We start from the raw sequence: 26,222 nt of genomic DNA, 5'->3' as shown, positions 1-26,222 counted from the left end.
TGTGTGCGCGTATATATATATATATATATATATATATATATATATATATATATATTTCTCCGCCGAAATCACTTTTAAACCCATTTCCACCTTTTTTTCCCTTCTCTTCCTCTTACTTTTTTTTCACGTTTTTTTACGTTTTTCTCCTTTTCGCCTCTTTTCTGGGCGTATTATTCTTCTTTTTCTTCTTTTTTTTCGTCTAATGCATACCCCATCAGTGCAGCAATGCTTATTCAATACCGCCAGCAGATGGAGACACTGGGGGATAATTTTCTAAGGATTTATACTGATTTTTCCTGTCTGAATTTGTCGCACAGAAAGTTGCAGGCCAAATATGTGTGACATTTCTGCGACTTTAGCTTCTAGAGCATTTTTACAACATTATACATAGGTGCTGAATACATAAAAAGCGACTGTTCAGCGACAGACAAGTCGCATCGGCTGAAAGTAGGCCAGAATGTCAGTCCATGTTGGAGCAGGTTTAGATACAGTCTAAAGTATAGATCTCAAAGTCTGTGCACAGAATTTAGCAAGGGCCTCGCACCTTCTGATGCATCAGGTAGGTGCACAATAGCATAGCCTAACCCTCTGTACTTTGGTCTATATTGATGCGGGACATAGACAGCCAGCTGATGACCAATCCATTAGTGCAATGGATGGCTGGAAGCATTTGTCTTTGCCTTTGCAATACCACAGAAGCAATGCATGGTCAATGTACAGCAATGACACACCTGTGTGAACAGCCAGGAGACCCCCCCCCCCCATGTTATGTTACATAGTTACATAGTTAGTACGGTCGAAAAAAGACATATGTCCATCACGTTCAACCAGGGAATTAAGGGGTAGGGGTGTGGCGCGATATTGGGGAAGGGATGAGATTTTATATTTCTTCATAAGCATTAATCTTATTTTGTCAATTAGGAACATTCAGCACCCACCCGCTATCAAGGCAGCTGCCTATCATGTCATGCCCTACCTGCACAGGTGTGCTGGCTACTCAAATGATCCAATTAAGGAGGCCATTTAGTCAGCAGCAGCAGAAGTCCTGTGCCTGGACGCTCCAACAGGGGCCAGACACAAGCAGAAGCAGAAGCAGCAGAAGCAGCAGCAGCACCACCTTTTGTTTTTTGGCTGCAGCAGCAGCAAGGCCCACAGGGCTGGCTAGCTGGCTAGCCAGCAAGCAGGTAGCAATGAAAGTAGGAATCTTTCTTTTTAACCCTGTAAGGGGGTGGTGCACTGTACCCGAAGATACTGCCATATCGGGTCAATGCATAGGGCGACGGAAGCAAGCTTCGAAATCGGCCCCCGTTCTCAAAAATCCATTTAATATATGGTCCCCAGATAGGGGACGTATCAGATATTAAACTGATAAGAACAGATACTACACTTGATCTTAGCCAAAAGGCCGAGAAGCGATAACCGTGAAAGGGGCGGGCCCAACAAGGTCCCCTTCATGGGCACTATCACTGCTTGCTGTCAGGGAGGCTGCCAGACAATTTTCCATGCACACTCTGGGCTGGGGGGCAGTCAACCACCAGTACACACAGCAGAACCTAAACCCATACCATTATTGCTAAGCAGCAAGACAGGGGCCCATTGCACTCCCACGGGGCCTTTTTAAATGCAATCCATAACCCGGATTTGCCAGGAACCCTTCTTACTCCTCCTACTTGCATGTGACACTGGGCTTAGGATCTGCATAGGAAACACACACACAAGCACACACCTACCTTTGTTGCCTGCAGATGCCTCCTTGGCTGTCCCCAAACGGTATCAAACCAACACCCACGGGAAGCTGTAAGCATAGAGGACATGCCTGCACCCCATTGGACTTACCTGTGTGGGTTAAATCCGGGTTATTTGACAACCTATGGCGGTGATGGTTCTGCTCAGGCAGAGCAGTGCTGATGCTCCTCATAAAGCTGTCGCTGCTGTGAAGGTTCTAGGTGACATCACAAATCCCTATGGTTACATACACAACAAAGCTGGGTTGTTGTTGTTTACACTCTGCAAGGCCTGTGGAAGTGAGTGACATCATAGCACTGTAGTTCTGAGGGTTCTAGATGGATGCAACAATCTCCTGTTGCTTCTATGAAGGCCATAATAGACGACATCACCAAACAGCTCCATAGTCACATACACAGCAAAGGAGAGATGTTGTTTACACCTAGTGATGTCAGTGGTATTGAGTGACATCACAGCACAGTGCTAAGGCTCCTGGGCCTGGACACAGCAGCGGCTGCAATATCTCAACGGAGAATACGTTTATATATATGTGTGTGTGTGCGCGTATATATATATATATATATATATATATATATATATATATATATTTCTCCGCCGAAATCACTTTTAAACCCATTTCCACCTTTTTTTCCCTTCTCTTCCTCTTACTTTTTTTTCACGTTTTTTTTACGTTTTTCTCCTTTTCGCCTCTTTTCTGGGCGTATTATTCTTCTTTTTCTTCTTTTTTTTCGTCTAATGCATACCCCATCAGTGCAGCAATGCTTATTCAATACCGCCAGCAGATGGAGACACTGGGGGATAATTTTCTAAGGATTTATACTGATTTTTCCTGTCTGAATTTGTCGCACAGAAAGTTGCAGGCCAAATATGTGTGACATTTCTGCGACTTTAGCTTCTAGAGCATTTTTACAACATTATACATAGGTGCTGAATACATAAAAAGCGACTGTTCAGCGACAGACAAGTCGCATCGGCTGAAAGTAGGCCAGAATGTCAGTCCATGTTGGAGCAGGTTTAGATACAGTCTAAAGTATAGATCTCAAAGTCTGTGCACAGAATTTAGCAAGGGCCTCGCACCTTCTGATGCATCAGGTAGGTGCACAATAGCATAGCCTAACCCTCTGTACTTTGGTCTATATTGATGCGGGACATAGACAGCCAGCTGATGACCAATCCATTAGTGCAATGGATGGCTGGAAGCATTTGTCTTTGCCTTTGCAATACCACAGAAGCAATGCATGGTCAATGTACAGCAATGACACACCTGTGTGAACAGCCAGGAGACCCCCCCCCCCCCATGTTATGTTACATAGTTACATAGTTAGTACGGTCGAAAAAAGACATATGTCCATCACGTTCAACCAGGGAATTAAGGGGTAGGGGTGTGGCGCGATATTGGGGAAGGGATGAGATTTTATATTTCTTCATAAGCATTAATCTTATTTTGTCAATTAGGAACATTCAGCACCCACCCGCTATCAAGGCAGCTGCCTATCATGTCATGCCCTACCTGCACAGGTGTGCTGGCTACTCAAATGATCCAATTAAGGAGGCCATTTAGTCAGCAGCAGCAGAAGTCCTGTGCCTGGACGCTCCAACAGGGGCCAGACACAAGCAGAAGCAGAAGCAGCAGAAGCAGCAGCAGCACCACCTTTTGTTTTTTGGCTGCAGCAGCAGCAAGGCCCACAGGGCTGGCTAGCTGGCTAGCCAGCAAGCAGGTAGCAATGAAAGTAGGAATCTTTCTTTTTAACCCTGTAAGGGGGTGGTGCACTGTACCCGAAGATACTGCCATATCGGGTCAATGCATAGGGCGACGGAAGCAAGCTTCGAAATCGGCCCCCGTTCTCAAAAATCCATTTAATATATGGTCCCCAGATAGGGGACGTATCAGATATTAAACTGATAAGAACAGATACTACACTTGATCTTAGCCAAAAGGCCGAGAAGCGATAACCGTGAAAGGGGCGGGCCCAACAAGGTCCCCTTCATGGGCACTATCACTGCTTGCTGTCAGGGAGGCTGCCAGACAATTTTCCATGCACACTCTGGGCTGGGGGGCAGTCAACCACCAGTACACACAGCAGAACCTAAACCCATACCATTATTGCTAAGCAGCAAGACAGGGGCCCATTGCACTCCCACGGGGCCTTTTTAAATGCAATCCATAACCCGGATTTGCCAGGAACCCTTCTTACTCCTCCTACTTGCATGTGACACTGGGCTTAGGATCTGCATAGGAAACACACACACAAGCACACACCTACCTTTGTTGCCTGCAGATGCCTCCTTGGCTGTCCCCAAACGGTATCAAACCAACACCCACGGGAAGCTGTAAGCATAGAGGACATGCCTGCACCCCATTGGACTTACCTGTGTGGGTTAAATCCGGGTTATTTGACAACCTATGGCGGTGATGGTTCTGCTCAGGCAGAGCAGTGCTGATGCTCCTCATAAAGCTGTCGCTGCTGTGAAGGTTCTAGGTGACATCACAAATCCCTATGGTTACATACACAACAAAGCTGGGTTGTTGTTGTTTACACTCTGCAAGGCCTGTGGAAGTGAGTGACATCATAGCACTGTAGTTCTGAGGGTTCTAGATGGATGCAACAATCTCCTGTTGCTTCTATGAAGGCCATAATAGACGACATCACCAAACAGCTCCATAGTCACATACACAGCAAAGGAGAGATGTTGTTTACACCTAGTGATGTCAGTGGTATTGAGTGACATCACAGCACAGTGCTAAGGCTCCTGGGCCTGGACACAGCAGCGGCTGCAATATCTCAACGGAGAATACGTTTATATATATGTGTGTGTGTGCGCGTATATATATATATATATATATATATATATATATATATATATTTCTCCGCCGAAATCACTTTTAAACCCATTTCCACCTTTTTTTCCCTTCTCTTCCTCTTACTTTTTTTTCACGTTTTTTTACGTTTTTCTCCTTTTCGCCTCTTTTCTGGGCGTATTATTCTTCTTTTTCTTCTTTTTTTTCGTCTAATGCATACCCCATCAGTGCAGCAATGCTTATTCAATACCGCCAGCAGATGGAGACACTGGGGGATAATTTTCTAAGGATTTATACTGATTTTTCCTGTCTGAATTTGTCGCACAGAAAGTTGCAGGCCAAATATGTGTGACATTTCTGCGACTTTAGCTTCTAGAGCATTTTTACAACATTATACATAGGTGCTGAATACATAAAAAGCGACTGTTCAGCGACAGACAAGTCGCATCGGCTGAAAGTAGGCCAGAATGTCAGTCCATGTTGGAGCAGGTTTAGATACAGTCTAAAGTATAGATCTCAAAGTCTGTGCACAGAATTTAGCAAGGGCCTCGCACCTTCTGATGCATCAGGTAGGTGCACAATAGCATAGCCTAACCCTCTGTACTTTGGTCTATATTGATGCGGGACATAGACAGCCAGCTGATGACCAATCCATTAGTGCAATGGATGGCTGGAAGCATTTGTCTTTGCCTTTGCAATACCACAGAAGCAATGCATGGTCAATGTACAGCAATGACACACCTGTGTGAACAGCCAGGAGACCCCCCCCCCCCATGTTATGTTACATAGTTACATAGTTAGTACGGTCGAAAAAAGACATATGTCCATCACGTTCAACCAGGGAATTAAGGGGTAGGGGTGTGGCGCGATATTGGGGAAGGGATGAGATTTTATATTTCTTCATAAGCATTAATCTTATTTTGTCAATTAGGAACATTCAGCACCCACCCGCTATCAAGGCAGCTGCCTATCATGTCATGCCCTACCTGCACAGGTGTGCTGGCTACTCAAATGATCCAATTAAGGAGGCCATTTAGTCAGCAGCAGCAGAAGTCCTGTGCCTGGACGCTCCAACAGGGGCCAGACACAAGCAGAAGCAGAAGCAGCAGAAGCAGCAGCAGCAGAAGCAGCAGCAGCACCACCTTTTGTTTTTTGGCTGCAGCAGCAGCAAGGCCCACAGGGCTGGCTAGCTGGCTAGCCAGCAAGCAGGTAGCAATGAAAGTAGGAATCTTTCTTTTTAACCCTGTAAGGGGGTGGTGCACTGTACCCGAAGATACTGCCATATCGGGTCAATGCATAGGGCGACGGAAGCAAGCTTCGAAATCGGCCCCCGTTCTCAAAAATCCATTTAATATATGGTCCCCAGATAGGGGACGTATCAGATATTAAACTGATAAGAACAGATACTACACTTGATCTTAGCCAAAAGGCCGAGAAGCGATAACCGTGAAAGGGGCGGGCCCAACAAGGTCCCCTTCATGGGCACTATCACTGCTTGCTGTCAGGGAGGCTGCCAGACAATTTTCCATGCACACTCTGGGCTGGGGGGCAGTCAACCACCAGTACACACAGCAGAACCTAAACCCATACCATTATTGCTAAGCAGCAAGACAGGGGCCCATTGCACTCCCACGGGGCCTTTTTAAATGCAATCCATAACCCGGATTTGCCAGGAACCCTTCTTACTCCTCCTACTTGCATGTGACACTGGGCTTAGGATCTGCATAGGAAACACACACACAAGCACACACCTACCTTTGTTGCCTGCAGATGCCTCCTTGGCTGTCCCCAAACGGTATCAAACCAACACCCACGGGAAGCTGTAAGCATAGAGGACATGCCTGCACCCCATTGGACTTACCTGTGTGGGTTAAATCCGGGTTATTTGACAACCTATGGCGGTGATGGTTCTGCTCAGGCAGAGCAGTGCTGATGCTCCTCATAAAGCTGTCGCTGCTGTGAAGGTTCTAGGTGACATCACAAATCCCTATGGTTACATACACAACAAAGCTGGGTTGTTGTTGTTTACACTCTGCAAGGCCTGTGGAAGTGAGTGACATCATAGCACTGTAGTTCTGAGGGTTCTAGATGGATGCAACAATCTCCTGTTGCTTCTATGAAGGCCATAATAGACGACATCACCAAACAGCTCCATAGTCACATACACAGCAAAGGAGAGATGTTGTTTACACCTAGTGATGTCAGTGGTATTGAGTGACATCACAGCACAGTGCTAAGGCTCCTGGGCCTGGACACAGCAGCGGCTGCAATATCTCAACGGAGAATACGTTTATATATATGTGTGTGTGTGCGCGTATATATATATATATATATATATATATATATATATATATTTCTCCGCCGAAATCACTTTTAAACCCATTTCCACCTTTTTTTCCCTTCTCTTCCTCTTACTTTTTTTTCACGTTTTTTTACGTTTTTCTCCTTTTCGCCTCTTTTCTGGGCGTATTATTCTTCTTTTTCTTCTTTTTTTTCGTCTAATGCATACCCCATCAGTGCAGCAATGCTTATTCAATACCGCCAGCAGATGGAGACACTGGGGGATAATTTTCTAAGGATTTATACTGATTTTTCCATTCTGAATTTGTCGCACAGAAAGTTGCAGGCCAAATATGTGTGACATTTCTGCGACTTTAGCTTCTAGAGCATTTTTACAACATTATACATAGGTGCTGAATACATAAAAAGCGACTGTTCAGCGACAGACAAGTCGCATCGGCTGAAAGTAGGCCAGAATGTCAGTCCATGTTGGAGCAGGTTTAGATACAGTCTAAAGTATAGATCTCAAAGTCTGTGCACAGAATTTAGCAAGGGCCTCGCACCTTCTGATGCATCAGGTAGGTGCACAATAGCATAGCCTAACCCTCTGTACTTTGGTCTATATTGATGCGGGACATAGACAGCCAGCTGATGACCAATCCATTAGTGCAATGGATGGCTGGAAGCATTTGTCTTTGCCTTTGCAATACCACAGAAGCAATGCATGGTCAATGTACAGCAATGACACACCTGTGTGAACAGCCAGGAGACCCCCCCCCCCCATGTTATGTTACATAGTTACATAGTTAGTACGGTCGAAAAAAGACATATGTCCATCACGTTCAACCAGGGAATTAAGGGGTAGGGGTGTGGCGCGATATTGGGGAAGGGATGAGATTTTATATTTCTTCATAAGCATTAATCTTATTTTGTCAATTAGGAACATTCAGCACCCACCCGCTATCAAGGCAGCTGCCTATCATGTCATGCCCTACCTGCACAGGTGTGCTGGCTACTCAAATGATCCAATTAAGGAGGCCATTTAGTCAGCAGCAGCAGAAGTCCTGTGCCTGGACGCTCCAACAGGGGCCAGACACAAGCAGAAGCAGAAGCAGCAGAAGCAGCAGCAGCACCACCTTTTGTTTTTTGGCTGCAGCAGCAGCAAGGCCCACAGGGCTGGCTAGCTGGCTAGCCAGCAAGCAGGTAGCAATGAAAGTAGGAATCTTTCTTTTTAACCCTGTAAGGGGGTGGTGCACTGTACCCGAAGATACTGCCATATCGGGTCAATGCATAGGGCGACGGAAGCAAGCTTCGAAATCGGCCCCCGTTCTCAAAAATCCATTTAATATATGGTCCCCAGATAGGGGACGTATCAGATATTAAACTGATAAGAACAGATACTACACTTGATCTTAGCCAAAAGGCCGAGAAGCGATAACCGTGAAAGGGGCGGGCCCAACAAGGTCCCCTTCATGGGCACTATCACTGCTTGCTGTCAGGGAGGCTGCCAGACAATTTTCCATGCACACTCTGGGCTGGGGGGCAGTCAACCACCAGTACACACAGCAGAACCTAAACCCATACCATTATTGCTAAGCAGCAAGACAGGGGCCCATTGCACTCCCACGGGGCCTTTTTAAATGCAATCCATAACCCGGATTTGCCAGGAACCCTTCTTACTCCTCCTACTTGCATGTGACACTGGGCTTAGGATCTGCATAGGAAACACACACACAAGCACACACCTACCTTTGTTGCCTGCAGATGCCTCCTTGGCTGTCCCCAAACGGTATCAAACCAACACCCACGGGAAGCTGTAAGCATAGAGGACATGCCTGCACCCCATTGGACTTACCTGTGTGGGTTAAATCCGGGTTATTTGACAACCTATGGCGGTGATGGTTCTGCTCAGGCAGAGCAGTGCTGATGCTCCTCATAAAGCTGTCGCTGCTGTGAAGGTTCTAGGTGACATCACAAATCCCTATGGTTACATACACAACAAAGCTGGGTTGTTGTTGTTTACACTCTGCAAGGCCTGTGGAAGTGAGTGACATCATAGCACTGTAGTTCTGAGGGTTCTAGATGGATGCAACAATCTCCTGTTGCTTCTATGAAGGCCATAATAGACGACATCACCAAACAGCTCCATAGTCACATACACAGCAAAGGAGAGATGTTGTTTACACCTAGTGATGTCAGTGGTATTGAGTGACATCACAGCACAGTGCTAAGGCTCCTGGGCCTGGACACAGCAGCGGCTGCAATATCTCAACGGAGAATACGTTTATATATATGTGTGTGTGTGCGCGTATATATATATATATATATATATATATATATATATATATATATTTCTCCGCCGAAATCACTTTTAAACCCATTTCCACCTTTTTTTCCCTTCTCTTCCTCTTACTTTTTTTTCACGTTTTTTTACGTTTTTCTCCTTTTCGCCTCTTTTCTGGGCGTATTATTCTTCTTTTTCTTCTTTTTTTTCGTCTAATGCATACCCCATCAGTGCAGCAATGCTTATTCAATACCGCCAGCAGATGGAGACACTGGGGGATAATTTTCTAAGGATTTATACTGATTTTTCCTGTCTGAATTTGTCGCACAGAAAGTTGCAGGCCAAATATGTGTGACATTTCTGCGACTTTAGCTTCTAGAGCATTTTTACAACATTATACATAGGTGCTGAATACATAAAAAGCGACTGTTCAGCGACAGACAAGTCGCATCGGCTGAAAGTAGGCCAGAATGTCAGTCCATGTTGGAGCAGGTTTAGATACAGTCTAAAGTATAGATCTCAAAGTCTGTGCACAGAATTTAGCAAGGGCCTCGCACCTTCTGATGCATCAGGTAGGTGCACAATAGCATAGCCTAACCCTCTGTACTTTGGTCTATATTGATGCGGGACATAGACAGCCAGCTGATGACCAATCCATTAGTGCAATGGATGGCTGGAAGCATTTGTCTTTGCCTTTGCAATACCACAGAAGCAATGCATGGTCAATGTACAGCAATGACACACCTGTGTGAACAGCCAGGAGACCCCCCCCCCCCCATGTTATGTTACATAGTTACATAGTTAGTACGGTCGAAAAAAGACATATGTCCATCACGTTCAACCAGGGAATTAAGGGGTAGGGGTGTGGCGCGATATTGGGGAAGGGATGAGATTTTATATTTCTTCATAAGCATTAATCTTATTTTGTCAATTAGGAACATTCAGCACCCACCCGCTATCAAGGCAGCTGCCTATCATGTCATGCCCTACCTGCACAGGTGTGCTGGCTACTCAAATGATCCAATTAAGGAGGCCATTTAGTCAGCAGCAGCAGAAGTCCTGTGCCTGGACGCTCCAACAGGGGCCAGACACAAGCAGAAGCAGAAGCAGCAGAAGCAGCAGCAGCACCACCTTTTGTTTTTTGGCTGCAGCAGCAGCAAGGCCCACAGGGCTGGCTAGCTGGCTAGCCAGCAAGCAGGTAGCAATGAAAGTAGGAATCTTTCTTTTTAACCCTGTAAGGGGGTGGTGCACTGTACCCGAAGATACTGCCATATCGGGTCAATGCATAGGGCGACGGAAGCAAGCTTCGAAATCGGCCCCCGTTCTCAAAAATCCATTTAATATATGGTCCCCAGATAGGGGACGTATCAGATATTAAACTGATAAGAACAGATACTACACTTGATCTTAGCCAAAAGGCCGAGAAGCGATAACCGTGAAAGGGGCGGGCCCAACAAGGTCCCCTTCATGGGCACTATCACTGCTTGCTGTCAGGGAGGCTGCCAGACAATTTTCCATGCACACTCTGGGCTGGGGGGCAGTCAACCACCAGTACACACAGCAGAACCTAAACCCATACCATTATTGCTAAGCAGCAAGACAGGGGCCCATTGCACTCCCACGGGGCCTTTTTAAATGCAATCCATAACCCGGATTTGCCAGGAACCCTTCTTACTCCTCCTACTTGCATGTGACACTGGGCTTAGGATCTGCATAGGAAACACACACACAAGCACACACCTACCTTTGTTGCCTGCAGATGCCTCCTTGGCTGTCCCCAAACGGTATCAAACCAACACCCACGGGAAGCTGTAAGCATAGAGGACATGCCTGCACCCCATTGGACTTACCTGTGTGGGTTAAATCCGGGTTATTTGACAACCTATGGCGGTGATGGTTCTGCTCAGGCAGAGCAGTGCTGATGCTCCTCATAAAGCTGTCGCTGCTGTGAAGGTTCTAGGTGACATCACAAATCCCTATGGTTACATACACAACAAAGCTGGGTTGTTGTTGTTTACACTCTGCAAGGCCTGTGGAAGTGAGTGACATCATAGCACTGTAGTTCTGAGGGTTCTAGATGGATGCAACAATCTCCTGTTGCTTCTATGAAGGCCATAATAGACGACATCACCAAACAGCTCCATAGTCACATACACAGCAAAGGAGAGATGTTGTTTACACCTAGTGATGTCAGTGGTATTGAGTGACATCACAGCACAGTGCTAAGGCTCCTGGGCCTGGACACAGCAGCGGCTGCAATATCTCAACGGAGAATACGTTTATATATATGTGTGTGTGTGCGCGTATATATATATATATATATATATATATATATATATATATATATATATATATATTTCTCCGCCGAAATCACTTTTAAACCCATTTCCACCTTTTTTTCCCTTCTCTTCCTCTTACTTTTTTTTCACGTTTTTTTACGTTTTTCTCCTTTTCGCCTCTTTTCTGGGCGTATTATTCTTCTTTTTCTTCTTTTTTTTCGTCTAATGCATACCCCATCAGTGCAGCAATGCTTATTCAATACCGCCAGCAGATGGAGACACTGGGGGATAATTTTCTAAGGATTTATACTGATTTTTCCTGTCTGAATTTGTCGCACAGAAAGTTGCAGGCCAAATATGTGTGACATTTCTGCGACTTTAGCTTCTAGAGCATTTTTACAACATTATACATAGGTGCTGAATACATAAAAAGCGACTGTTCAGCGACAGACAAGTCGCATCGGCTGAAAGTAGGCCAGAATGTCAGTCCATGTTGGAGCAGGTTTAGATACAGTCTAAAGTATAGATCTCAAAGTCTGTGCACAGAATTTAGCAAGGGCCTCGCACCTTCTGATGCATCAGGTAGGTGCACAATAGCATAGCCTAACCCTCTGTACTTTGGTCTATATTGATGCGGGACATAGACAGCCAGCTGATGACCAATCCATTAGTGCAATGGATGGCTGGAAGCATTTGTCTTTGCCTTTGCAATACCACAGAAGCAATGCATGGTCAATGTACAGCAATGACACACCTGTGTGAACAGCCAGGAGACCCCCCCCCCCCCATGTTATGTTACATAGTTACATAGTTAGTACGGTCGAAAAAAGACATATGTCCATCACGTTCAACCAGGGAATTAAGGGGTAGGGGTGTGGCGCGATATTGGGGAAGGGATGAGATTTTATATTTCTTCATAAGCATTAATCTTATTTTGTCAATTAGGAACATTCAGCACCCACCCGCTATCAAGGCAGCTGCCTATCATGTCATGCCCTACCTGCACAGGTGTGCTGGCTACTCAAATGATCCAATTAAGGAGGCCATTTAGTCAGCAGCAGCAGAAGTCCTGTGCCTGGACGCTCCAACAGGGGCCAGACACAAGCAGAAGCAGAAGCAGCAGAAGCAGCAGCAGCACCACCTTTTGTTTTTTGGCTGCAGCAGCAGCAAGGCCCACAGGGCTGGCTAGCTGGCTAGCCAGCAAGCAGGTAGCAATGAAAGTAGGAATCTTTCTTTTTAACCCTGTAAGGGGGTGGTGCACTGTACCCGAAGATACTGCCATATCGGGTCAATGCATAGGGCGACGGAAGCAAGCTTCGAAATCGGCCCCCGTTCTCAAAAATCCATTTAATATATGGTCCCCAGATAGGGGACGTATCAGATATTAAACTGATAAGAACAGATACTACACTTGATCTTAGCCAAAAGGCCGAGAAGCGATAACCGTGAAAGGGGCGGGCCCAACAAGGTCCCCTTCATGGGCACTATCACTGCTTGCTGTCAGGGAGGCTGCCAGACAATTTTCCATGCACACTCTGGGCTGGGGGGCAGTCAACCACCAGTACACACAGCAGAACCTAAACCCATACCATTATTGCTAAGCAGCAAGACAGGGGCCCATTGCACTCCCACGGGGCCTTTTTAAATGCAATCCATAACCCGGATTTGCCAGGAACCCTTCTTACTCCTCCTACTTGCATGTGACACTGGGCTTAGGATCTGCATAGGAAACACACACACAAGCACACACCTACCTTTGTTGCCTGCAGATGCCTCCTTGGCTGTCCCCAAACGGTATCAAACCAACACCCACGGGAAGCTGTAAGCATAGAGGACATGCCTGCACCCCATTGGACTTACCTGTGTGGGTTAAATCCGGGTTATTTGACAACCTATGGCGGTGATGGTTCTGCTCAGGCAGAGCAGTGCTGATGCTCCTCATAAAGCTGTCGCTGCTGTGAAGGTTCTAGGTGACATCACAAATCCCTATGGTTACATACACAACAAAGCTGGGTTGTTGTTGTTTACACTCTGCAAGGCCTGTGGAAGTGAGTGACATCATAGCACTGTAGTTCTGAGGGTTCTAGATGGATGCAACAATCTCCTGTTGCTTCTATGAAGGCCATAATAGACGACATCACCAAACAGCTCCATAGTCACATACACAGCAAAGGAGAGATGTTGTTTACACCTAGTGATGTCAGTGGTATTGAGTGACATCACAGCACAGTGCTAAGGCTCCTGGGCCTGGACACAGCAGCGGCTGCAATATCTCAACGGAGAATACGTTTATATATATGTGTGTGTGTGCGCGTATATATATATATATATATATATATATATATATATATATATATATTTCTCCGCCGAAATCACTTTTAAACCCATTTCCACCTTTTTTTCCCTTCTCTTCCTCTTACTTTTTTTTCACGTTTTTTTACGTTTTTCTCCTTTTCGCCTCTTTTCTGGGCGTATTATTCTTCTTTTTCTTCTTTTTTTTCGTCTAATGCATACCCCATCAGTGCAGCAATGCTTATTCAATACCGCCAGCAGATGGAGACACTGGGGGATAATTTTCTAAGGATTTATACTGATTTTTCCTGTCTGAATTTGTCGCACAGAAAGTTGCAGGCCAAATATGTGTGACATTTCTGCGACTTTAGCTTCTAGAGCATTTTTACAACATTATACATAGGTGCTGAATACATAAAAAGCGACTGTTCAGCGACAGACAAGTCGCATCGGCTGAAAGTAGGCCAGAATGTCAGTCCATGTTGGAGCAGGTTTAGATACAGTCTAAAGTATAGATCTCAAAGTCTGTGCACAGAATTTAGCAAGGGCCTCGCACCTTCTGATGCATCAGGTAGGTGCACAATAGCATAGCCTAACCCTCTGTACTTTGGTCTATATTGATGCGGGACATAGACAGCCAGCTGATGACCAATCCATTAGTGCAATGGATGGCTGGAAGCATTTGTCTTTGCCTTTGCAATACCACAGAAGCAATGCATGGTCAATGTACAGCAATGACACACCTGTGTGAACAGCCAGGAGACCCCCCCCCCCCATGTTATGTTACATAGTTACATAGTTAGTACGGTCGAAAAAAGACATATGTCCATCACGTTCAACCAGGGAATTAAGGGGTAGGGGTGTGGCGCGATATTGGGGAAGGGATGAGATTTTATATTTCTTCATAAGCATTAATCTTATTTTGTCAATTAGGAACATTCAGCACCCACCCGCTATCAAGGCAGCTGCCTATCATGTCATGCCCTACCTGCACAGGTGTGCTGGCTACTCAAATGATCCAATTAAGGAGGCCATTTAGTCAGCAGCAGCAGAAGTCCTGTGCCTGGACGCTCCAACAGGGGCCAGACACAAGCAGAAGCAGAAGCAGCAGAAGCAGCAGCAGCACCACCTTTTGTTTTTTGGCTGCAGCAGCAGCAAGGCCCACAGGGCTGGCTAGCTGGCTAGCCAGCAAGCAGGTAGCAATGAAAGTAGGAATCTTTCTTTTTAACCCTGTAAGGGGGTGGTGCACTGTACCCGAAGATACTGCCATATCGGGTCAATGCATAGGGCGACGGAAGCAAGCTTCGAAATCGGCCCCCGTTCTCAAAAATCCATTTAATATATGGTCCCCAGATAGGGGACGTATCAGATATTAAACTGATAAGAACAGATACTACACTTGATCTTAGCCAAAAGGCCGAGAAGCGATAACCGTGAAAGGGGCGGGCCCAACAAGGTCCCCTTCATGGGCACTATCACTGCTTGCTGTCAGGGAGGCTGCCAGACAATTTTCCATGCACACTCTGGGCTGGGGGGCAGTCAACCACCAGTACACACAGCAGAACCTAAACCCATACCATTATTGCTAAGCAGCAAGACAGGGGCCCATTGCACTCCCACGGGGCCTTTTTAAATGCAATCCATAACCCGGATTTGCCAGGAACCCTTCTTACTCCTCCTACTTGCATGTGACACTGGGCTTAGGATCTGCATAGGAAACACACACACAAGCACACACCTACCTTTGTTGCCTGCAGATGCCTCCTTGGCTGTCCCCAAACGGTATCAAACCAACACCCACGGGAAGCTGTAAGCATAGAGGACATGCCTGCACCCCATTGGACTTACCTGTGTGGGTTAAATCCGGGTTATTTGACAACCTATGGCGGTGATGGTTCTGCTCAGGCAGAGCAGTGCTGATGCTCCTCATAAAGCTGTCGCTGCTGTGAAGGTTCTAGGTGACATCACAAATCCCTATGGTTACATACACAACAAAGCTGGGTTGTTGTTGTTTACACTCTGCAAGGCCTGTGGAAGTGAGTGACATCATAGCACTGTAGTTCTGAGGGTTCTAGATGGATGCAACAATCTCCTGTTGCTTCTATGAAGGCCATAATAGACGACATCACCAAACAGCTCCATAGTCACATACACAGCAAAGGAGAGATGTTGTTTACACCTAGTGATGTCAGTGGTATTGAGTGACATCACAGCACAGTGCTAAGGCTCCTGGGCCTGGACACAGCAGCGGCTGCAATATCTCAACGGAGAATACGTTTATATATATGTGTGTGTGTGCGCGTATATATATATATATATATATATATATATATATATATATATATATTTCTCCGCCGAAATCACTTTTAAACCCATTTCCACCTTTTTTTCCCTTCTCTTCCTCTTACTTTTTTTTCACGTTTTTTTACGTTTTTCTCCTTTTCGCCTCTTTTCTGGGCGTATTATTCTTCTTTTTCTTCTTTTTTTTCGTCTAATGCATACCCCATCAGTGCAGCAATGCTTATTCAATACCGCCAGCAGATGGAGACACTGGGGGATAATTTTCTAAGGATTTATACTGATTTTTCCTGTCTGAATTTGTCGCACAGAAAGTTGCAGGCCAAATATGTGTGACATTTCTGCGACTTTAGCTTCTAGAGCATTTTTACAACATTATACATAGGTGCTGAATACATAAAAAGCGACTGTTCAGCGACAGACAAGTCGCATCGGCTGAAAGTAGGCCAGAATGTCAGTCCATGTTGGAGCAGGTTTAGATACAGTCTAAAGTATAGATCTCAAAGTCTGTGCACAGAATTTAGCAAGGGCCTCGCACCTTCTGATGCATCAGGTAGGTGCACAATAGCATAGCCTAACCCTCTGTACTTTGGTCTATATTGATGCGGGACATAGACAGCCAGCTGATGACCAATCCATTAGTGCAATGGATGGCTGGAAGCATTTGTCTTTGCCTTTGCAATACCACAGAAGCAATGCATGGTCAATGTACAGCAATGACACACCTGTGTGAACAGCCAGGAGACCCCCCCCCCCCCATGTTATGTTACATAGTTACATAGTTAGTACGGTCGAAAAAAGACATATGTCCATCACGTTCAACCAGGGAATTAAGGGGTAGGGGTGTGGCGCGATATTGGGGAAGGGATGAGATTTTATATTTCTTCATAAGCATTAATCTTATTTTGTCAATTAGGAACATTCAGCACCCACCCGCTATCAAGGCAGCTGCCTATCATGTCATGCCCTACCTGCACAGGTGTGCTGGCTACTCAAATGATCCAATTAAGGAGGCCATTTAGTCAGCAGCAGCAGAAGTCCTGTGCCTGGACGCTCCAACAGGGGCCAGACACAAGCAGAAGCAGAAGCAGCAGAAGCAGCAGCAGCACCACCTTTTGTTTTTTGGCTGCAGCAGCAGCAAGGCCCACAGGGCTGGCTAGCTGGCTAGCCAGCAAGCAGGTAGCAATGAAAGTAGGAATCTTTCTTTTTAACCCTGTAAGGGGGTGGTGCACTGTACCCGAAGATACTGCCATATCGGGTCAATGCATAGGGCGACGGAAGCAAGCTTCGAAATCGGCCCCCGTTCTCAAAAATCCATTTAATATATGGTCCCCAGATAGGGGACGTATCAGATATTAAACTGATAAGAACAGATACTACACTTGATCTTAGCCAAAAGGCCGAGAAGCGATAACCGTGAAAGGGGCGGGCCCAACAAGGTCCCCTTCATGGGCACTATCACTGCTTGCTGTCAGGGAGGCTGCCAGACAATTTTCCATGCACACTCTGGGCTGGGGGGCAGTCAACCACCAGTACACACAGCAGAACCTAAACCCATACCATTATTGCTAAGCAGCAAGACAGGGGCCCATTGCACTCCCACGGGGCCTTTTTAAATGCAATCCATAACCCGGATTTGCCAGGAACCCTTCTTACTCCTCCTACTTGCATGTGACACTGGGCTTAGGATCTGCATAGGAAACACACACACAAGCACACACCTACCTTTGTTGCCTGCAGATGCCTCCTTGGCTGTCCCCAAACGGTATCAAACCAACACCCACGGGAAGCTGTAAGCATAGAGGACATGCCTGCACCCCATTGGACTTACCTGTGTGGGTTAAATCCGGGTTATTTGACAACCTATGGCGGTGATGGTTCTGCTCAGGCAGAGCAGTGCTGATGCTCCTCATAAAGCTGTCGCTGCTGTGAAGGTTCTAGGTGACATCACAAATCCCTATGGTTACATACACAACAAAGCTGGGTTGTTGTTGTTTACACTCTGCAAGGCCTGTGGAAGTGAGTGACATCATAGCACTGTAGTTCTGAGGGTTCTAGATGGATGCAACAATCTCCTGTTGCTTCTATGAAGGCCATAATAGACGACATCACCAAACAGCTCCATAGTCACATACACAGCAAAGGAGAGATGTTGTTTACACCTAGTGATGTCAGTGGTATTGAGTGACATCACAGCACAGTGCTAAGGCTCCTGGGCCTGGACACAGCAGCGGCTGCAATATCTCAACGGAGAATACGTTTATATATATGTGTGTGTGTGCGCGTATATATATATATATATATATATATATATATATATATATATTTCTCCGCCGAAATCACTTTTAAACCCATTTCCACCTTTTTTTCCCTTCTCTTCCTCTTACTTTTTTTTCACGTTTTTTTACGTTTTTCTCCTTTTCGCCTCTTTTCTGGGCGTATTATTCTTCTTTTTCTTCTTTTTTTTCGTCTAATGCATACCCCATCAGTGCAGCAATGCTTATTCAATACCGCCAGCAGATGGAGACACTGGGGGATAATTTTCTAAGGATTTATACTGATTTTTCCTGTCTGAATTTGTCGCACAGAAAGTTGCAGGCCAAATATGTGTGACATTTCTGCGACTTTAGCTTCTAGAGCATTTTTACAACATTATACATAGGTGCTGAATACATAAAAAGCGACTGTTCAGCGACAGACAAGTCGCATCGGCTGAAAGTAGGCCAGAATGTCAGTCCATGTTGGAGCAGGTTTAGATACAGTCTAAAGTATAGATCTCAAAGTCTGTGCACAGAATTTAGCAAGGGCCTCGCACCTTCTGATGCATCAGGTAGGTGCACAATAGCATAGCCTAACCCTCTGTACTTTGGTCTATATTGATGCGGGACATAGACAGCCAGCTGATGACCAATCCATTAGTGCAATGGATGGCTGGAAGCATTTGTCTTTGCCTTTGCAATACCACAGAAGCAATGCATGGTCAATGTACAGCAATGACACACCTGTGTGAACAGCCAGGAGACCCCCCCCCCCCATGTTATGTTACATAGTTACATAGTTAGTACGGTCGAAAAAAGACATATGTCCATCACGTTCAACCAGGGAATTAAGGGGTAGGGGTGTGGCGCGATATTGGGGAAGGGATGAGATTTTATATTTCTTCATAAGCATTAATCTTATTTTGTCAATTAGGAACATTCAGCACCCACCCGCTATCAAGGCAGCTGCCTATCATGTCATGCCCTACCTGCACAGGTGTGCTGGCTACTCAAATGATCCAATTAAGGAGGCCATTTAGTCAGCAGCAGCAGAAGTCCTGTGCCTGGACGCTCCAACAGGGGCCAGACACAAGCAGAAGCAGAAGCAGCAGAAGCAGCAGCAGCACCACCTTTTGTTTTTTGGCTGCAGCAGCAGCAAGGCCCACAGGGCTGGCTAGCTGGCTAGCCAGCAAGCAGGTAGCAATGAAAGTAGGAATCTTTCTTTTTAACCCTGTAAGGGGGTGGTGCACTGTACCCGAAGATACTGCCATATCGGGTCAATGCATAGGGCGACGGAAGCAAGCTTCGAAATCGGCCCCCGTTCTCAAAAATCCATTTAATATATGGTCCCCAGATAGGGGACGTATCAGATATTAAACTGATAAGAACAGATACTACACTTGATCTTAGCCAAAAGGCCGAGAAGCGATAACCGTGAAAGGGGCGGGCCCAACAAGGTCCCCTTCATGGGCACTATCACTGCTTGCTGTCAGGGAGGCTGCCAGACAATTTTCCATGCACACTCTGGGCTGGGGGGCAGTCAACCACCAGTACACACAGCAGAACCTAAACCCATACCATTATTGCTAAGCAGCAAGACAGGGGCCCATTGCACTCCCACGGGGCCTTTTTAAATGCAATCCATAACCCGGATTTGCCAGGAACCCTTCTTACTCCTCCTACTTGCATGTGACACTGGGCTTAGGATCTGCATAGGAAACACACACACAAGCACACACCTACCTTTGTTGCCTGCAGATGCCTCCTTGGCTGTCCCCAAACGGTATCAAACCAACACCCACGGGAAGCTGTAAGCATAGAGGACATGCCTGCACCCCATTGGACTTACCTGTGTGGGTTAAATCCGGGTTATTTGACAACCTATGGCGGTGATGGTTCTGCTCAGGCAGAGCAGTGCTGATGCTCCTCATAAAGCTGTCGCTGCTGTGAAGGTTCTAGGTGACATCACAAATCCCTATGGTTACATACACAACAAAGCTGGGTTGTTGTTGTTTACACTCTGCAAGGCCTGTGGAAGTGAGTGACATCATAGCACTGTAGTTCTGAGGGTTCTAGATGGATGCAACAATCTCCTGTTGCTTCTATGAAGGCCATAATAGACGACATCACCAAACAGCTCCATAGTCACATACACAGCAAAGGAGAGATGTTGTTTACACCTAGTGATGTCAGTGGTATTGAGTGACATCACAGCACAGTGCTAAGGCTCCTGGGCCTGGACACAGCAGCGGCTGCAATATCTCAACGGAGAATACGTTTATATATATGTGTGTGTGTGCGCGTATATATATATATATATATATATATATATATATATATATATATATATTTCTCCGCCGAAATCACTTTTAAACCCATTTCCACCTTTTTTTCCCTTCTCTTCCTCTTACTTTTTTTTCACGTTTTTTTACGTTTTTCTCCTTTTCGCCTCTTTTCTGGGCGTATTATTCTTCTTTTTCTTCTTTTTTTTCGTCTAATGCATACCCCATCAGTGCAGCAATGCTTATTCAATACCGCCAGCAGATGGAGACACTGGGGGATAATTTTCTAAGGATTTATACTGATTTTTCCTGTCTGAATTTGTCGCACAGAAAGTTGCAGGCCAAATATGTGTGACATTTCTGCGACTTTAGCTTCTAGAGCATTTTTACAACATTATACATAGGTGCTGAATACATAAAAAGCGACTGTTCAGCGACAGACAAGTCGCATCGGCTGAAAGTAGGCCAGAATGTCAGTCCATGTTGGAGCAGGTTTAGATACAGTCTAAAGTATAGATCTCAAAGTCTGTGCACAGAATTTAGCAAGGGCCTCGCACCTTCTGATGCATCAGGTAGGTGCACAATAGCATAGCCTAACCCTCTGTACTTTGGTCTATATTGATGCGGGACATAGACAGCCAGCTGATGACCAATCCATTAGTGCAATGGATGGCTGGAAGCATTTGTCTTTGCCTTTGCAATACCACAGAAGCAATGCATGGTCAATGTACAGCAATGACACACCTGTGTGAACAGCCAGGAGACCCCCCCCCCCCCCATGTTATGTTACATAGTTACATAGTTAGTACGGTCGAAAAAAGACATATGTCCATCACGTTCAACCAGGGAATTAAGGGGTAGGGGTGTGGCGCGATATTGGGGAAGGGATGAGATTTTATATTTCTTCATAAGCATTAATCTTATTTTGTCAATTAGGAACATTCAGCACCCACCCGCTATCAAGGCAGCTGCCTATCATGTCATGCCCTACCTGCACAGGTGTGCTGGCTACTCAAATGATCCAATTAAGGAGGCCATTTAGTCAGCAGCAGCAGAAGTCCTGTGCCTGGACGCTCCAACAGGGGCCAGACACAAGCAGAAGCAGAAGCAGCAGAAGCAGCAGCAGCACCACCTTTTGTTTTTTGGCTGCAGCAGCAGCAAGGCCCACAGGGCTGGCTAGCTGGCTAGCCAGCAAGCAGGTAGCAATGAAAGTAGGAATCTTTCTTTTTAACCCTGTAAGGGGGTGGTGCACTGTACCCGAAGATACTGCCATATCGGGTCAATGCATAGGGCGACGGAAGCAAGCTTCGAAATCGGCCCCCGTTCTCAAAAATCCATTTAATATATGGTCCCCAGATAGGGGACGTATCAGATATTAAACTGATAAGAACAGATACTACACTTGATCTTAGCCAAAAGGCCGAGAAGCGATAACCGTGAAAGGGGCGGGCCCAACAAGGTCCCCTTCATGGGCACTATCACTGCTTGCTGTCAGGGAGGCTGCCAGACAATTTTCCATGCACACTCTGGGCTGGGGGGCAGTCAACCACCAGTACACACAGCAGAACCTAAACCCATACCATTATTGCTAAGCAGCAAGACAGGGGCCCATTGCACTCCCACGGGGCCTTTTTAAATGCAATCCATAACCCGGATTTGCCAGGAACCCTTCTTACTCCTCCTACTTGCATGTGACACTGGGCTTAGGATCTGCATAGGAAACACACACACAAGCACACACCTACCTTTGTTGCCTGCAGATGCCTCCTTGGCTGTCCCCAAACGGTATCAAACCAACACCCACGGGAAGCTGTAAGCATAGAGGACATGCCTGCACCCCATTGGACTTACCTGTGTGGGTTAAATCCGGGTTATTTGACAACCTATGGCGGTGATGGTTCTGCTCAGGCAGAGCAGTGCTGATGCTCCTCATAAAGCTGTCGCTGCTGTGAAGGTTCTAGGTGACATCACAAATCCCTATGGTTACATACACAACAAAGCTGGGTTGTTGTTGTTTACACTCTGCAAGGCCTGTGGAAGTGAGTGACATCATAGCACTGTAGTTCTGAGGGTTCTAGATGGATGCAACAATCTCCTGTTGCTTCTATGAAGGCCATAATAGACGACATCACCAAACAGCTCCATAGTCACATACACAGCAAAGGAGAGATGTTGTTTACACCTAGTGATGTCAGTGGTATTGAGTGACATCACAGCACAGTGCTAAGGCTCCTGGGCCTGGACACAGCAGCGGCTGCAATATCTCAACGGAGAATACGTTTATATATATGTGTGTGTGTGCGCGTATATATATATATATATATATATATATATATATATATATATATATATTTCTCCGCCGAAATCACTTTTAAACCCATTTCCACCTTTTTTTCCCTTCTCTTCCTCTTACTTTTTTTTCACGTTTTTTTACGTTTTTCTCCTTTTCGCCTCTTTTCTGGGCGTATTATTCTTCTTTTTCTTCTTTTTTTTCGTCTAATGCATACCCCATCAGTGCAGCAATGCTTATTCAATACCGCCAGCAGATGGAGACACTGGGGGATAATTTTCTAAGGATTTATACTGATTTTTCCTGTCTGAATTTGTCGCACAGAAAGTTGCAGGCCAAATATGTGTGACATTTCTGCGACTTTAGCTTCTAGAGCATTTTTACAACATTATACATAGGTGCTGAATACATAAAAAGCGACTGTTCAGCGACAGACAAGTCGCATCGGCTGAAAGTAGGCCAGAATGTCAGTCCATGTTGGAGCAGGTTTAGATACAGTCTAAAGTATAGATCTCAAAGTCTGTGCACAGAATTTAGCAAGGGCCTCGCACCTTCTGATGCATCAGGTAGGTGCACAATAGCATAGCCTAACCCTCTGTACTTTGGTCTATATTGATGCGGGACATAGACAGCCAGCTGATGACCAATCCATTAGTGCAATGGATGGCTGGAAGCATTTGTCTTTGCCTTTGCAATACCACAGAAGCAATGCATGGTCAATGTACAGCAATGACACACCTGTGTGAACAGCCAGGAGACCCCCCCCCCCATGTTATGTTACATAGTTACATAGTTAGTACGGTCGAAAAAAGACATATGTCCATCACGTTCAACCAGGGAATTAAGGGGTAGGGGTGTGGCGCGATATTGGGGAAGGGATGAGATTTTATATTTCTTCATAAGCATTAATCTTATTTTGTCAATTAGGAACATTCAGCACCCACCCGCTATCAAGGCAGCTGCCTATCATGTCATGCCCTACCTGCACAGGTGTGCTGGCTACTCAAATGATCCAATTAAGGAGGCCATTTAGTCAGCAGCAGCAGAAGTCCTGTGCCTGGACGCTCCAACAGGGGCCAGACACAAGCAGAAGCAGAAGCAGCAGAAGCAGCAGCAGCACCACCTTTTGTTTTTTGGCTGCAGCAGCAGCAAGGCCCACAGGGCTGGCTAGCTGGCTAGCCAGCAAGCAGGTAGCAATGAAAGTAGGAATCTTTCTTTTTAACCCTGTAAGGGGGTGGTGCACTGTACCCGAAGATACTGCCATATCGGGTCAATGCATAGGGCGACGGAAGCAAGCTTCGAAATCGGCCCCCGTTCTCAAAAATCCATTTAATATATGGTCCCCAGATAGGGGACGTATCAGATATTAAACTGATAAGAACAGATACTACACTTGATCTTAGCCAAAAGGCCGAGAAGCGATAACCGTGAAAGGGGCGGGCCCAACAAGGTCCCCTTCATGGGCACTATCACTGCTTGCTGTCAGGGAGGCTGCCAGACAATTTTCCATGCACACTCTGGGCTGGGGGGCAGTCAACCACCAGTACACACAGCAGAACCTAAACCCATACCATTATTGCTAAGCAGCAAGACAGGGGCCCATTGCACTCCCACGGGGCCTTTTTAAATGCAATCCATAACCCGGATTTGCCAGGAACCCTTCTTACTCCTCCTACTTGCATGTGACACTGGGCTTAGGATCTGCATAGGAAACACACACACAAGCACACACCTACCTTTGTTGCCTGCAGATGCCTCCTTGGCTGTCCCCAAACGGTATCAAACCAACACCCACGGGAAGCTGTAAGCATAGAGGACATGCCTGCACCCCATTGGACTTACCTGTGTGGGTTAAATCCGGGTTATTTGACAACCTATGGCGGTGATGGTTCTGCTCAGGCAGAGCAGTGCTGATGCTCCTCATAAAGCTGTCGCTGCTGTGAAGGTTCTAGGTGACATCACAAATCCCTATGGTTACATACACAACAAAGCTGGGTTGTTGTTGTTTACACTCTGCAAGGCCTGTGGAAGTGAGTGACATCATAGCACTGTAGTTCTGAGGGTTCTAGATGGATGCAACAATCTCCTGTTGCTTCTATGAAGGCCATAATAGACGACATCACCAAACAGCTCCATAGTCACATACACAGCAAAGGAGAGATGTTGTTTACACCTAGTGATGTCAGTGGTATTGAGTGACATCACAGCACAGTGCTAAGGCTCCTGGGCCTGGACACAGCAGCGGCTGCAATATCTCAACGGAGAATACGTTTATATATATGTGTGTGTGTGCGCGTATATATATATATATATATATATATATATATATATATATATATATATATTTCTCCGCCGAAATCACTTTTAAACCCATTTCCACCTTTTTTTCCCTTCTCTTCCTCTTACTTTTTTTTCACGTTTTTTTACGTTTTTCTCCTTTTCGCCTCTTTTCTGGGCGTATTATTCTTCTTTTTCTTCTTTTTTTTCGTCTAATGCATACCCCATCAGTGCAGCAATGCTTATTCAATACCGCCAGCAGATGGAGACACTGGGGGATAATTTTCTAAGGATTTATACTGATTTTTCCTGTCTGAATTTGTCGCACAGAAAGTTGCAGGCCAAATATGTGTGACATTTCTGCGACTTTAGCTTCTAGAGCATTTTTACAACATTATACATAGGTGCTGAATACATAAAAAGCGACTGTTCAGCGACAGACAAGTCGCATCGGCTGAAAGTAGGCCAGAATGTCAGTCCATGTTGGAGCAGGTTTAGATACAGTCTAAAGTATAGATCTCAAAGTCTGTGCACAGAATTTAGCAAGGGCCTCGCACCTTCTGATGCATCAGGTAGGTGCACAATAGCATAGCCTAACCCTCTGTACTTTGGTCTATATTGATGCGGGACATAGACAGCCAGCTGATGACCAATCCATTAGTGCAATGGATGGCTGGAAGCATTTGTCTTTGCCTTTGCAATACCACAGAAGCAATGCATGGTCAATGTACAGCAATGACACACCTGTGTGAACAGCCAGGAGACCCCCCCCCCCCCATGTTATGTTACATAGTTACATAGTTAGTACGGTCGAAAAAAGACATATGTCCATCACGTTCAACCAGGGAATTAAGGGGTAGGGGTGTGGCGCGATATTGGGGAAGGGATGAGATTTTATATTTCTTCATAAGCATTAATCTTATTTTGTCAATTAGGAACATTCAGCACCCACCCGCTATCAAGGCAGCTGCCTATCATGTCATGCCCTACCTGCACAGGTGTGCTGGCTACTCAAATGATCCAATTAAGGAGGCCATTTAGTCAGCAGCAGCAGAAGTCCTGTGCCTGGACGCTCCAACAGGGGCCAGACACAAGCAGAAGCAGAAGCAGCAGAAGCAGCAGCAGCACCACCTTTT

The 26,222-nt window shown here is 45.9% G+C and overlaps 11 non-coding genes across 11 annotated transcripts; all 11 read right to left on the bottom strand.

Annotated features, from left to right (window-relative positions):
* Window positions 1-1,226: 1,226 nt before the first annotated feature.
* On the bottom strand, window positions 1,227-1,417 carry LOC130324291 (U2 spliceosomal RNA). Its single transcript, XR_008869321.1, has one exon. It is a non-coding gene; the product is annotated as a U2 spliceosomal RNA (small nuclear RNA).
* Window positions 1,418-3,506: 2,089 nt separating this feature from the next.
* Window positions 3,507-3,697, bottom strand: LOC130324290 (U2 spliceosomal RNA). The gene has a single exon (XR_008869320.1). It is a non-coding gene; the product is annotated as a U2 spliceosomal RNA (small nuclear RNA).
* A 2,100-nt stretch (window positions 3,698-5,797) lies between these two features.
* On the bottom strand, window positions 5,798-5,988 carry LOC130324289 (U2 spliceosomal RNA). The gene has a single exon (XR_008869319.1). It is a non-coding gene; the product is annotated as a U2 spliceosomal RNA (small nuclear RNA).
* Window positions 5,989-8,071: 2,083 nt separating this feature from the next.
* Window positions 8,072-8,262, bottom strand: LOC130324288 (U2 spliceosomal RNA). The gene has a single exon (XR_008869318.1). It is a non-coding gene; the product is annotated as a U2 spliceosomal RNA (small nuclear RNA).
* Window positions 8,263-10,350: 2,088 nt separating this feature from the next.
* On the bottom strand, window positions 10,351-10,541 carry LOC130324287 (U2 spliceosomal RNA). The gene has a single exon (XR_008869317.1). It is a non-coding gene; the product is annotated as a U2 spliceosomal RNA (small nuclear RNA).
* A 2,098-nt stretch (window positions 10,542-12,639) lies between these two features.
* On the bottom strand, window positions 12,640-12,830 carry LOC130324286 (U2 spliceosomal RNA). The gene has a single exon (XR_008869316.1). It is a non-coding gene; the product is annotated as a U2 spliceosomal RNA (small nuclear RNA).
* Window positions 12,831-14,919: 2,089 nt separating this feature from the next.
* On the bottom strand, window positions 14,920-15,110 carry LOC130324300 (U2 spliceosomal RNA). The gene has a single exon (XR_008869329.1). It is a non-coding gene; the product is annotated as a U2 spliceosomal RNA (small nuclear RNA).
* Window positions 15,111-17,200: 2,090 nt separating this feature from the next.
* Window positions 17,201-17,391, bottom strand: LOC130324299 (U2 spliceosomal RNA). Its single transcript, XR_008869328.1, has one exon. It is a non-coding gene; the product is annotated as a U2 spliceosomal RNA (small nuclear RNA).
* A 2,085-nt stretch (window positions 17,392-19,476) lies between these two features.
* On the bottom strand, window positions 19,477-19,667 carry LOC130324298 (U2 spliceosomal RNA). Its single transcript, XR_008869327.1, has one exon. It is a non-coding gene; the product is annotated as a U2 spliceosomal RNA (small nuclear RNA).
* Window positions 19,668-21,760: 2,093 nt separating this feature from the next.
* LOC130324297 (U2 spliceosomal RNA) lies at window positions 21,761-21,951 on the bottom strand. Its single transcript, XR_008869326.1, has one exon. It is a non-coding gene; the product is annotated as a U2 spliceosomal RNA (small nuclear RNA).
* A 2,090-nt stretch (window positions 21,952-24,041) lies between these two features.
* Window positions 24,042-24,232, bottom strand: LOC130324284 (U2 spliceosomal RNA). The gene has a single exon (XR_008869315.1). It is a non-coding gene; the product is annotated as a U2 spliceosomal RNA (small nuclear RNA).
* Window positions 24,233-26,222: the final 1,990 nt, after the last annotated feature.

The sequence above is a fragment of the Hyla sarda genome, unplaced genomic scaffold (assembly GCF_029499605.1).
Source record: "Hyla sarda isolate aHylSar1 unplaced genomic scaffold, aHylSar1.hap1 scaffold_2624, whole genome shotgun sequence".
Classification (NCBI taxonomy): domain Eukaryota; kingdom Metazoa; phylum Chordata; class Amphibia; order Anura; family Hylidae; genus Hyla; species Hyla sarda.
The sequence above is the reverse complement of the archived record's forward strand: the minus strand, read 5'-3'. Positions and strand labels throughout refer to the sequence as shown.